The sequence below is a fragment of the Aquila chrysaetos genome, chromosome 10 (assembly GCF_900496995.4).
Source record: "Aquila chrysaetos chrysaetos chromosome 10, bAquChr1.4, whole genome shotgun sequence".
In the NCBI taxonomy this organism is placed as follows: domain Eukaryota; kingdom Metazoa; phylum Chordata; class Aves; order Accipitriformes; family Accipitridae; genus Aquila; species Aquila chrysaetos.
The window spans coordinates 19,838,938-19,850,985 of NC_044013.1; the positions used below are offsets into that span (position 1 = coordinate 19,838,938).

General features: G+C 39.6%; 1 long non-coding RNA gene across 2 annotated transcripts in view; it reads left to right on the forward strand.

Annotated features, from left to right (window-relative positions):
* The window catches only part of LOC115347253, a 30,596-nt gene that overhangs the window by 7,226 nt on the left and 11,322 nt on the right, over positions 1 to 12,048 (forward strand). Inside the window, exon 1 of one of the 2 annotated variants that reach the window (XR_003925421.1) lies at positions 7,631 to 7,822. The exons of the other annotated variant lie outside the window; for it this stretch is intronic. This is a non-coding gene — a long non-coding RNA (uncharacterized LOC115347253). Of the gene's footprint in view, positions 1 to 7,630; positions 7,823 to 12,048 lie in introns of those variants that run through there. 2 annotated transcript variants of the gene reach the window in all.

Consider the following 12,048-nt stretch of genomic DNA (forward strand, 5'->3'; position numbering starts at 1 on the left):
GGTTCTATCTAACAACTTTATTTTTTTCTTTCAGAATTGTATTTTAGTTTTGGCCAAATCAAGCTTTTAAAAAATGTTGGCAAAATAAAAAATAATCAGGAAAAGTATAATTTTTGTTCAGCCCAAAATATTTAGTTCAGCTTCAAAGGAATGGCTTCATTTTTGGTCTTGGGCTGTTTCACACATTTTAAAGCTTTTTTTTCTTTTTAAATTTAGGCCAATTTTAAAATGGACAGCTAAAAAGCTTTGTTTTGAAAGTTTTTGGAAGTGTTTTGGCAGTTCTAGAATTAAACACTCCATTTTGAAAATACTAAAATGAAGTATTTTGACATTTAAATTTTTTTCTCTGCATTGTTTCATCTGGGACTATTTGCTAAATTCCATTCAAATTCAGGAAGAGTCTCACTCCCTCTGAAATTTGTGTGGTATATTTATTATTTGTCAAAAAGCAGTGATTCATTAAGCTCTGTCTCAGTTCAACCTTAAATAATGGGAGAATGCTTAATAGACAATTGGTTGTATATGGCTACATTTCTCACTCATCTTATAATTACTACCCTAACGGAGAGCACCCAGCCGTGCGGAGCTGCTGCAGGAAGGAGGCAGCCTTCACCTGTCTGGGAGAAGAGGTGGCAGACAGACCCCAGCACCCTAAACTGGTGCTGCTTCCTCCTCTTCATCAAAGAGGACAGTCTTCCTTGTCAAGTGCCCATTTAAATCTTAGGGCTTGCACCAGTGTTTCTGTAGACTTCTGCTAAGCTCTGCCTTTTTGCCACTGCCTATATCACTGCTTCTGCTATTGAAGGAATAAGCTTTGCTGTTCATGTTAGTATATGTGGTCATTGCACTTATGTTTTATTGCCTTTCTTCTTTCTTTCCTTTTTCCCATTAATGAAGATTGGGTTGAGGATACTCCAACTGGTTTAAATATTTCTAAAAGCCATTCACCTGCATTAGAAGTAAACAGCTGGCATACCAACATTTTTGTCTTTTCTGGCTGCTCAGTTTCACCAGGGCTATTCACAGCTTGCACTTTACTAAGGTCATCAGTATAACCGTTACACATTTCCTGTATTACATAAGGATCGGGTTCCAGTAGTTAACAACTCAAAAAATATTTCTGGGAGTGGGAGAGAAATTAGGTAGATAAGTGTGTGCCACATGTCAGCTTTATTTCTGGAATTGCTGGCTTCATCCTTGTGAGAAATAATTGTGATCAAACATAGGCCTGAAACGTGGTACCCCAAACCACACAGAAATGCTTTTGTAGTCTGGACTCTGAATGTTCCAGTCCCCCTAGGCCAAAGTATGATGGGACCTCAACTGCTGGCCCCTGCTCAGTGCCTGGACTCTAAATAGTCACTGGGCCAAAATTTGCACTACTGTGATTGGGAATAGCTCTAATAAAATCAGTATCTCCACATTTATTCTCTTGAAATTTGAAGCCAGATGTGGCCCACTATGTGGACAGAGCCCGACTGAAAGCTAGGGCAAGATTCTGCTCTGACTTACGGGAGAGTAGATGAGAATTCTCTATTGCAGTTAATCGGGCTCAATCCTCATGTGTCTCACACTGATATAACTGTTCTGACCTCAGTGGAATTGATCCTAATTTATGCTACTGTAACTGAGATTGCAGCATGCATTGTTTAAATTCTGTTGGGTGTGCCTTCTTCCAGGATGGAAACTATTTGCAAACTATAACAGCCTCTTTCCTAACATTGAGGCTTGCCATATCTGAAATTTTTGGTGGGGCAGGGGTGTGGAGAAAAGGATATAAAGCCAACTTTGTGCTTAGTGCTATCTCATATACTTTGAGTCCTGCAGCGTTCTGTTAAATTATTAGTGCTTAATTAGGGGACTAGAAGATTCCTCTCGTCCTAATATAGAGAACGTGTTCCAAGATCACCCAAAAGGTAGGAGGGGGTAACTGTAGGAAATTCAAAATGGCAACGTACTGATTCTGTGCAGGCCTTTTTCCATATATGGGCTTTCCTGCTAATTGATATTTTTTGCCTCTAGCTTCTGTTTTTTCCAGCTTTACATATTATGTTTCTGAAGCATATGATGAATGCAATGCTGTGCAGCTGAAAGATCACACGTCTCAAATGGCTCACTTGGCGTCCTCATCCTGAACTGACTGGCTGAGTTGCAGCTCTCTGACAAGGGGAATGGTTGCTTTTCTCTCAGAACACTATAAGTCTTAAATGCAACATAAAGAAGCCTTCACCTAGCAAGATATTATACACATATATGTATATGAGTGTGTCTCTCTATATATACACACACATGTATATGTGTGTGTGTGTATATATATTTTTGCAGTAAAAAGCAACTCTGTCTTCCTTTGCTTGCACTGAAAATGTTCAGTTTGTCAGGCTGACTTTTTCCCATTAGCAGTGAAATTTGGACAGGAGTCCCAGCACACCATAAGAAATCAAGCCGTGACCACATTAAGCATGAATGGCAGGGCAAGGTTATAGCATGTAACACTATGCTGTGGTGACCTGTTACAGAGTTAGAGGCTGGGAGGTGTGAGGCTGGGTCAGATAACTATTGCAAGTGAAGCACACAGTGAAGCTCAAAGCTGCTTTGGCTGTTTACTCTTTCAAGAGGCATGTAATGAGGATTTTTTATTTTGAAAGCATATTGTGAAAACTTCAGCTGCAGGGCTTGTAGCCAACTGTCTAGAATCAAACCAGAATATTTCTTAGTTTTACCTACAAGTATACTCATGGCATATTCCTACTTATTCTGCAATGACTTGAAAAGCTTTTCTAAAACCTCATGTACAAAGTGACTGCTGATAAGACAGAGATGTTCAGCTGCAGTGAAATAAAGCACTGTATCACCCAACCAGTAACAGGAGCAGGGTGGTGGACCTCTCCTGTGATCAGGTCTAGAGCTGTTTTACTCACCAGGAAGTTAGGCATTCTCTTAAAGAAGAAGAAAGAGAGATGCCAGGGGATTTTTTACATTACCTATGAACATTGTTCCCCAAATCTTTCTTTTGTCTATTGAAATGCTGAATTGAATGCAGATGGAAAAAACATAGACACTTTTGATTTTGAGGCTTTCTTATCCATTTGTCTTTGCTTTCTTTTTTGGTAATTTTTAATTTCACTTATTTACTAGACTCAGTAGCCCAAGAGGTAGCACCATTTTAATCTAGATCTGAAAGGAATTTGACTGTGTTGTAAAGCAGGCTAGGGAAGAGCCTGGTCTTTAAAAATAGATACAAGGCACAGTGCATGAATCAGCTTCCAGGATCACACTGAAGCACAACATGACCTTTGCTTTGTGGAGTGGCATACTTGAAGAGCACAATGAAAACTTTCAAGACAACTAGAACCAGGGCTGCAAAAGATCTGCAGCGTCCCGCCCTTTTACAGTGGCAAATAATAGGTTCTAGTGAAGATCATACACCTACACCGGCTTTGCCTTGGTCTAAGACATGTGCAGGACAACCAGGGAATCAGGCCCAGTCAGCATGGGTTTACGAAAGGCAGGTCCTGCTTGACCAACCTGATCTCCTTCTATGACCAGGTGACCCGCCTAGTGGATGAGGGAAAGGCTGTGGATGTTGTCTACCTGGACTTCAGCAAGGCCTTTGATGCTGTCTCTCATGGCATACTCCTTGAGAAGCTGGCATCTTATGGCTTGGACAAGCGTACTCTTCGCTCAGTAAAAAACTGGCTGGATGGACGAGCCCAGAGGGTTGTGGTGAATGGAATTAAATCCAGTTGGTGGGGGGTCACAAGTGGTGTTCCCCAGGGCTCAGTGTTGGGCCCTGTTCTGCTTAATATCTTTATCAATGATCTGGATGAGGAGATCAAGCGCACCCTCAGCAAGTTCGCAGATGACACCAAGTTGGGAGGGAGGGTTGATCTGCTCGAGGGTGGGAAGGCTCTACAGAGGGATCTGGACAGGATCAGACACAATTCAGGGTATCCAGTCCCTACTGCACCTTCCTGTTCAAAAGGCCAATTTTCAGAATGCTTCTTCTACAGGCTTGGGGAAGAGTGGCTGGAAAGCTGCCCAGCAGAGAAAGACCTGGGGGTGCTGGTTGACAGCCGGCTGAATATGAGCCAGCAGTGTGCCCAGGTGGCCAAGAAGGCCAACGGCATCCTGGCCTGTATCAGAACTAGTGTGGCCAGCAGGAGCAGGGAGGTGATCGTCCCCCTGTACTCGGCACTGGTGAGGCCACACCTCAGGTACTGTGTTCAGTTTTGGGCCCCTCACTACAGGAAAGACATGGAGGTGCTGGAGCGTGTCCAGAGAAGGGCAGCCAAGTTGGTGAGGGGCCTGGAGCACAAGTCTTATGAGGAGCAGCTGAGGGAGCTGGGGCTGTTTAGTGTGGAGAAGAGGAGGCTGAGGGGAGACCTTATCGCTCTCTACAACTACCTGAAAGGAGGTTGTGGTGAGGTGGATGCTGGTCTCTTCTATCAAAAAACTAGTGATAGGATGAGAGGAAATGGTCTCAAGTTGCAGCGGGGGAGGTTTAGGTTGGATATTAGGAAAAATTTCTTTGCTGAAAGGGTTGTCAGGCATTGGAACAGGCTGCCCAGGGAAGTGGTTGAATCACCATCCCTGGAGGTATTCAAAAAGCGCATAGACAAGGCACACTAGGACATGGTTTAGTGGGCATGGCTGATGGTTGGATTCGATGACCTTATAGGTCTTTTCCAACCTAAAAGATTCTATGATTCTAAGACTGTACACCTTTGTATGGAATCACTTGTGAGTTATCTTTCTCTGAGGGCAATCCAGCTTTCTCATACCTCAGTCAGTTGGGAAGTACTTCAATTTTTGTTGAAGATATCACTGAAGCCAATAGAAGAATAACTTTTGGTATTTATAAGTTCTGGCTCACACATCATGGGTAAGGTCTAAGTATAATTAAGATTTAGGTGTTTAAAAGGTCAGTACTACAGCCTTGCTTAATAGTATAATCCAGAGCCGTATGCTGGGCATAGGTATCAGGCAGCAGCACGCTGGCCAATGAAGCACCTCAATTTAGCATACTTGTTAGGGAGCTGTGTATTGCCCCAACAGAAGTACCACCTCTCCCTAGGGTGTAGAGCAGCAGGGAATTACTGAATGCCAGTTCTTGCAAGAACTTCTAGATTAACAGGAGTTTGGAGCACTTTCTGCATCCTAGAAGGCTTAAGATGCTGAGAACATAAGAGGTCATTTAAGGACTGCCCCAGGGTAGGCCCAGCTGCACCCGTTTCATTTCTGATTGACATTAGTCTAGCCTGTTCTTAAAACCTCTGTGATGGACCACCTCCATAGTTTCCCCAAAAGCAAGCTGTTTCTGAGCTGGTTCTTCGCATTAGAAGGCTTTTCCTAATGTCTAGTATGAGTCTTTCTTGCCACCAATTATGTCGTTTTCACTTTTCTTCCTATCTGCTAAGCACATTTCTTCATTTTTATACTAGCCTTTTCTGTGTGTGCAGACCGTTATCCCAGTCACCTCTTCTGCAACGCTAATTATCTCCAATTATTCAATCTTACCTTTTAAGTTGTATATTCCAGATTTTTTGGTTCGTCTTAGAGCTCTCATCTAATAGCACTCTCTCCTGTCACTTAACAACTTTCTGGAAGTCATCTGCTCATCACTGGACCTGATACTTAAGTTGAAGCCTTATCAGTGTTCAGTACCTTGTCACATGGCTGATTTATGGTTCTTTCAGTCCCTCTGGTAGGACCACTTTCACCAGAGATGCCAATGTCTGCTTTCAACATTTAATTAAAAGCAAAGAGGATAAACTGATGCTAAGAGAAGCCAGACATTCAGCTGGCATAAACTGATTCAGCGTCTTAATGTCTGTAAACTATACTGCCTTACGTTATCTAAGCATGGTGAACCTACCAGGTTTACGAGTGCCCTGGCATCAAAATATCCAAGCCTCCTCATCTGTCTCACTACAAGTGCTGCTTTTGCCAACTGCATCTGTGTCTAAATCTAAACCTGCTTCACTGTTGTGATGGACATAAAACCCTGGTGTAGGAATAATTCGTGCTTGCATAATTAATACCAATTATTTAACTAGAAGCAATTGCTGCATGAAGTATTAAAATCATATTACATCCAAATACTGCTGTATTTTTTGGTTTATGGATACTAGTATTTAAAACTCAGTAATCAAAAGATTATAATTAATTATTTCAATTCTATCAACATGTACCAGCAGTGCGTTATATTCAAAGAGCCGCCAGCTCTGATCAACTCTAAAATAAAAAAACTTGTCTCACTGATTTGAGACATCACAAAATGATCATAAAGTTATCCCAATTAACAATGTAATTAAGATTTACAGGTTGCATAATTTATTTCACACATATAGCAATTGAAATTTAACTAATGAAACCTGAGTAAATAGTGCTAATTTGCAGTATTTCAGAAGCAAAAATGTTTCAGCAATCAAATTTGGATGCTATCTTACGTTTTTTTCCTTTCTTACCATTCTTTGCTGGATTGTTATTCTGCTCCCACATTTGCAGATTTCCCGATCTTCTCTTTGGTTGTACTTGACTGTGGGGGAAGAGAATGAGGAGTTGTTTTATAGCTGAAAATCTTTAGTTGATAAATCATATTATTCCATTGTAAATTGTTCTTATTTTATCCAGCATGGCCCTCAGACTTGCTGCTGCATGTTTTTATCTACACCTTGGTCATATGTTAATTTAATTCATTGTACAGCAGAAATAGCGTATTATATTCATAGAATTGAAAGATATAAGAGGTTTTGAGACTGATTGCTATAGTCTCATTTTTTGATAGTTTAACTTAGTTGTAGGCTCAGCTGAAGCCTTTCAAACTGGAATGGATCAAGGAATAATTATTCTTATTGCAGTATGTTTTACTGAAATCAGGCAACACACTTTTCTGTTACTACTATTTAACATTTCTGTAGTAGTAGCATCAGGAAGTAGAGCTCTATTGTTTTAATGATTATACTGGTTTGTTTAGCTGTACTAGTAAATCCCCTGCCTTGGTATGGTGATGAGAAAAGACAACCTGGATAGATAATTATTCACAATAGAGATTAAAGGGCTTAAAATTTGGTCTGTCTGAAAGCTGACAGGGTAGATCATTCCATGTCATCAAAACTGATATGAAATTGCATTGATTACTATAACTACTACATAGCCTCTCCTACCGTTATACCCAAAGTCCTTCAGTAGAATCACTCTTCTGAACACTGTGACTACACTTGCTATTTGTACTGGCTTTGTTAATAGTACATAGTGCAAGAAAACAATACTGCAGGTGTCTTTCAATATTAGGATTTACTCATCTTCATATAACTTCTGAAGCTCACACCTCACTGTGGTGGGTGGTCTGAGGAAAGACTGGCAAAACAGGTTTATTTTTGTTGTTAAAGGGGCCTTTATGCTTAAATGGAGACAGCTTACAGGATTGGGCTATCAGAGCAGAAGCTCATGACTTGAATTATGTTATATTGACAATGTCTTGGCAAATGAGAGACTGACAAATTGTTTTGCAATGAAAGCATAATTATACAGAATATTGTGGAATGCAGACAATATAAGGAGACACTGTCCAGTCTCCAAGGGCTTTTATCACTTACAATATTTTTTCTAATTTCAGTGCTGATGCAGTGTTTCATTTGGGGAAGTGGGTTTTTTTCCTTCTGCCTCATACAAAGCACCGACCAATACTCTGAGACCCACACCACTTGTGCTTGTAAAGTGAAGTAAAGAAAATGCAGGCTGCCGTGTTCCAGAGGCTAGAAGCTTGCTTAGGGGCTAACCTCAAAGACTGAAAGATTGATCCTGCAAAAAGAATTGCATGGTAGGTATTCAAAGAGGTAATTTCAAGGAAGATTCAGGTTAAACTTTAGGTAAAGGTCTCTAGAAGTGAAGATGGGTACTTTTTATCAGGGAAGTTGTGGAATGCCCATCATGGTCTTAACAAAAAAAAAAAATTAAAAATAGTAAATAAAATAAAAATAAAATCTCCCACAAAACACAATCATCATTAAGCTAAAAGCAAAGACAACATGTAGATCTGACTCTTCACTGATGATTCACCAGAGGACCTCTCACAGCCCTTTCCAATGCTGCTTTCGGGGGTCAGTCTTGAACTGATGCTCAATTCCTTGCATTTGGGTGGACTGTACAGGGCTGCCCATTGGTACTGATTTGTGTTCACCTCACTTTGGTAGGAATGGGGCTTTAACTACTTGACAGTCCTGATACTCAGCAATACCCTGTCAATCTTGTGTTTATTAAAATTTCAGACAAAGTAATGTCTTTCAAATACACTTAGAGATGATAGATTATAAAAAAAAAAATAAATTATTAGACATTGCCAAGTTTCAAAGTTCAGCTGTTCTGGAATGATGTGTTTAAAAAGACTAAGTGTGTGGCACCAGTTTACTGTGCAGAGAAAGATGAATTTTTTCAACGTCTGTCTTTCAAAAACAAGCAGAGAACAGGAAAAATGGTTTTTCTTTAGCTTGTTAGAAGCAGTAATTAAATAAGCTTTCAACTAAGATAACATATGGAAAACTCTGATTCCAAGGAGAAAATAAATCTAGAAAGGTATGAATTAGTGAAAAGGGAGATAAAGATGAAAGTAGCCTTATAAGTAAACGTTATAATATAAAACACAGTAACATAATACTATTCTTTCTGTCATATTTTTATACAATAGTAAAGCCTTATTACCTATTTTTTGTGGCCTACTCTTTCATGGGTTCTTCAGTATTCCCTGCTGCAATAAGCAGTCATCCAAAATACCTGTGGGACTGGCCTCTCCCAAGACACCCACTGTGGGTTGTTCCCTAACTACTGATTTCTAGTATTTTAATGGCACAAAGAATTCTGTATTTTGACATGGAAACCCTTATCACTCTAAAAATGAATTACAGTATTCATCTAATCATAAAATGACATTATGAAAGCAGCTCTTCTGCTGATGTGGTGACTATAGAGTTGCTTGACATTATTCTGGTAACACAATTTGACTGGATATGTGTTTTGACATCCAGGAAACAGGGACACTGATGGAAACTGATGGACCCAATGTCAAAAGAAAAAAACTGGCTGCAGGAGGACACCCAGAAAATTAATAGATGGATTGTAAAGGGCTAAGCCAATAGAGGACTGAAAAACAGAAAGAAAAGGCAAAGACAAACCAATTTTTATATTACTTTCTTATAAAAATAACAAAGAGGTACTGAGGGGAATTTTAGAGCTCAGTAGATGCAGGCTGAAGAGTAGTTAGTTTTAACCCGAATAGTTGACATTCAATATTCATATTTCTGTTTCTGCCACAGTCTTCAAGAATAACTGTGTTGATATGTGGAGCACCTCATTATTAAGCATCCTTTATCTTGTTCACACTTTTAGTCCTTTTCTTAATTTCCACCATAAACATTTTCAAGAATACTGTGAACAAAATGCCATCCTCAGTAGGTAGCATTTGTAGACATTTTTTGTTGTGGCCATTTCGTTGCAGAAGCCAAGACCTTTTCTTACTTTTCTCAAGAGCCTTTGTAAACACTTCTGCTTTCACATTTATAAAGTGGGCTTTATGTAAAATCTCCCAAGTCTCCAAGATAAAAAAAAAAAAATCTGGTTTTGGAATCAGCTAGAAACATACCCTTTCACATATTTTGTCCATTCCAAACTGAGCATTTTTACGTATCATAGATTGGTCACTTTTCCCTGTCATTGAGTGATAATATGCCATAGGTAAAGGACTTATGGCAAGCCTTAAGGCAGAACTGTGTTATATAATGCAGCGACAAGAATTCAGTATTATCACAGTCAACAAACTCCTCTTCTCCAAGTAAATGATAACATTTACATATTTTGGCACATGGTGACATCATGTCTCCATTTGCACTGACTCCAGTATCAGACTATTTCTAAAGGTAGTCAGAAAGACTTCATTAGTCTGATGGTTTTGAGCAGTCTAAGTCCCTGAGCAGCACATTTTGGAAGCTGGTAGACTGGTGTAGCTAATATCATTACATACTTACTGTTTTCTTATATCCTTCTGTAGGCTTTTACTGTTGGCCACTGTTGGATGCAGGATACATATTGCCAAAATGGATCTTTGGCTTGCTCCAGAATGGCCATTCCTATTGTTCTATGCAATAAAACCCCTACAAACAAAACTCAGCCAGTCATCCAAAATACTAAATAACAAGACACAATTTTGTTAACAAGAAATGATACTGAAATCAAAATACTGAAAATCAGCAAAAAGGAAAAAAGTTTTTGTCAAAGTGACTTGGCTCCATTTTCCTTAGTTCTTGGCTAGAACATTTCCATTGATAGAGTTGCTAAGTGCATTCTATTTACAAATATAAACACTTGATTTTGATCAGCAAAAATGCATCAGTACACTTGAACAGTGTCAATGATGACATAATTACACTCACAATTTCCTCTCTGTAATGATTTCTAAATGTCAGCAGTCATTTTTTGTCTAATTGTAGCCTGCATGTCAGCACTTCCTCTTAAAACAGCATGTTCCTCTCTGCTGGAATTTCACACCTCCACTCACTCACTCACTCACTTCACCAGTGAAGATAATGAAGATGATACAGGGCTCCAGGATATTTTCACCCCTGTGCTGTTTTACCATTTAACATCAAGCAGGCAGAATGAGGACTATGTTGGGTTTTGTTTCTTTTTAAAGTACAGAGTTTGATCAGTTAGGGTCTAAATAATTATTTGATTTTAATGAACAAATCAAAAAGTAGTCTTTGTTTTACTGGCCCCCTGCTGGTACTTTACTTATAACCTGTTTAAAAGCATGGGCTCGTGATAAAAATATTCTCACACATCTATACTGTAAACTCACTCACTAGAAGAGAAGGCTTACCCTGCAATGCCAGAGAGTCTCTTCATCTGTTCAGTGTTTAACATGGTGCAAAAGCAGGTGACCCTTTCTCTGCAAAGGCAGCCTGTTTAGAGATGTTATCGCTACCATCTCATGCTATGACCTAGAAAGTGACTTTTGAAATGCTGTTTTGCATGATTCCAGGCCTCCAGAGCCCGCAGCATAATGAATAGGTGCATCTGGAGTTCATCTCAGAGCTCTCTTCCTCTTTCCATAGATCACAGACCACATCATCAAGTGTATGGAAGTGTATCACTTGTGCAATGAACTGGAAGCTCTGCATTGAGGTTAGCAGCAAACATTTTCTACTCATCTGAACATACACTGGAATTGGAAACAGGGGCCAAAGAGGCCTCCTTCAATCCAATTTGCTTAAAACTCATCTTCAGCTCTCTGTTGATGCTTAACTCTAGGGTTTAGGAGATAAAGCTTATAAATTACTGGCCCATTTAGTATCCAAATAGGTGAAGAGCCGTAAAGAATGCACACTGTGAAATCAAGTCATGAAATAATGTTGAGATGTCTGATTAAAAAAGAATACAATTGAGTATCTCTGATTACAAATACACACACCCACACACAGACATATCAACCCTCCTTACATGTCTGAATGGGTCCCCAAAAGATAGATGAATGAGTGAATAAATTAATAAATTGAATAAACAATGTGCAGGTGGGGGGTGGGAGTGTGTTTTCTAAAGCCCATGATAACATTTATTACGTGTCTCTGTGAGAATACCACCACATGTGACATACGCACACACAACTGTATATGTGGACATAGGGACACAGGTGATCATGCAACACAAACACTGACCTGGTTCTTTTTGGGGTTTATGCTGCATTTTGTGTCCTACACTTTGAATTTTCCTTTTTGACTAAATTAGTGCCCCAGAAATTTTCTGGAGCTGTTGGTAAGGGCAAGACTTTTTTTGCCAATCGCATCCTATGCACTTATGAGAGGTATGACTGAGTAGAGACAATATGAAAAGAGATGCTTCTGGCTCACCCCAGTGCAGAGGGATGTCCCCCAAGGACCATTTCATTAAGGAAACAAAGCAAACCGAAGAAACCATCAGCCCAGCAATCAAGAGGAAAAGAAACCAAAGTCTTTGAATACTTCTAGGAGAATATGAGCACTAAAGCCAGAGGAAGACCTG